The sequence below is a fragment of the Nothoprocta perdicaria genome, unplaced genomic scaffold (genome assembly GCF_003342845.1).
Source record: "Nothoprocta perdicaria isolate Ctin4 unplaced genomic scaffold, notPer1 scaffold_2102, whole genome shotgun sequence".
NCBI lineage: Eukaryota > Metazoa > Chordata > Aves > Tinamiformes > Tinamidae > Nothoprocta > Nothoprocta perdicaria.
The window spans coordinates 1-1138 of NW_020455320.1; the positions used below are offsets into that span (position 1 = coordinate 1).

The window sequence follows — 1138 nt, forward strand, 5'->3', positions numbered from 1 at the left end:
AAAAAAAGGAAACAAACAACAACAACAACAAAAAAGGCAAAAAGAGCAATCTGGGGCGCAGAGAAAATGCTCTTATGGAGGCTGACAGTGCTGGCCCGGGGCTGCCGGGGGGCTTCTTGGCCTGGATTCAGCAGCTCGCTCTGATTCTGGCCCTGCCCGATCCCCTTTCCGTGACTCGCTCGGCGAGCAGGCCGGGATTAAGACGGCTTTGCTCCCAGGGGAGGAGCGGGGGTATTTAGCAGCCGGTATCTATCCCGGGGCGGCGCGGATGGGCCCCGCTCGGCCGGACAGTTAGGCCGGGCTAAGATGGGGAGCGGAGCTGGCGGGAGTCGCTGCGGGAATGCCGGGAAGGGCGCTGGGGAAGGGGGGGCTCCCTCTCCCGCGCTTCCTCCCGCTGGATCTATTCCCTCACCCTCCTCCTCCTGCCCTCCCATCTCCCATCCACCCTGCGCTCCGTTCCCTTCTCCCAGCTTCTCTGCTTCCCCGCACGTGTCCCTCTCTTCCTGACCATCCCTCCCCTTCCTTTCCGCTTCCTCCTGCTCCCTGGGCTCCCATTTTCTCATCTTCGCCACGTTAACCCCTTCCTTTCCTGCTCTTTCCCGCCGTGCCCCTGCCCTCTGCTGACACCTTCCTCGCTCAGGTACTTGATCATCGAGAACTTCATCCCGCCGGAGGAGAAGAACAAGATCATGAATCGCCTGTACTTCGACTGTGAGGAGGACCAGTGGAAGTTCCAGCCGCTTGTGCCTGCTGGCGGGTACGTCGGGGAGGAAGGCTCGCTCCCGGCACCGCTCGTGTCACCCGGACACCCCCGGTGACACAAAGGGAGAATGCAGGGAAGAAGGGGCCAAGCTCTTCTCACTGGACAAGGGGAAGTGGGTGTAAGCTGCTCTTGCTTTCTAACCCGTGTTCCTCTCTCYGCACTTGGCTTTCAGAAACAGCAACCAAATGAAGAAGAGGCCGACGTCTGCCGTGGGCTACAAGAGACCCATCAGCCAGTACGCCCGCGTGGCCATGGCCATGGGCTCGCATCCCCGGTACCGGGTGAGTGGGAGCACACGGCGCAAAGCGGCCTGGCGGGAGGCGTTTGGTCGTGGAGGAGCGCGTGGAGGGAGGGAAGGAGGGAAGGAGGGAAGGA

General features: G+C 61.8%; 1 long non-coding RNA gene across 1 annotated transcript; it reads left to right on the plus strand.

Moving 5' to 3' along the window:
• The first annotated feature begins 640 nt into the window (after nucleotides 1-640).
• LOC112946631 lies at nucleotides 641-1040 on the plus strand. Its single transcript, XR_003249271.1, has 2 exons — nucleotides 641-757; nucleotides 936-1040. It is a non-coding gene; the product is annotated as an uncharacterized LOC112946631 (long non-coding RNA).
• Nucleotides 1041-1138: the final 98 nt, after the last annotated feature.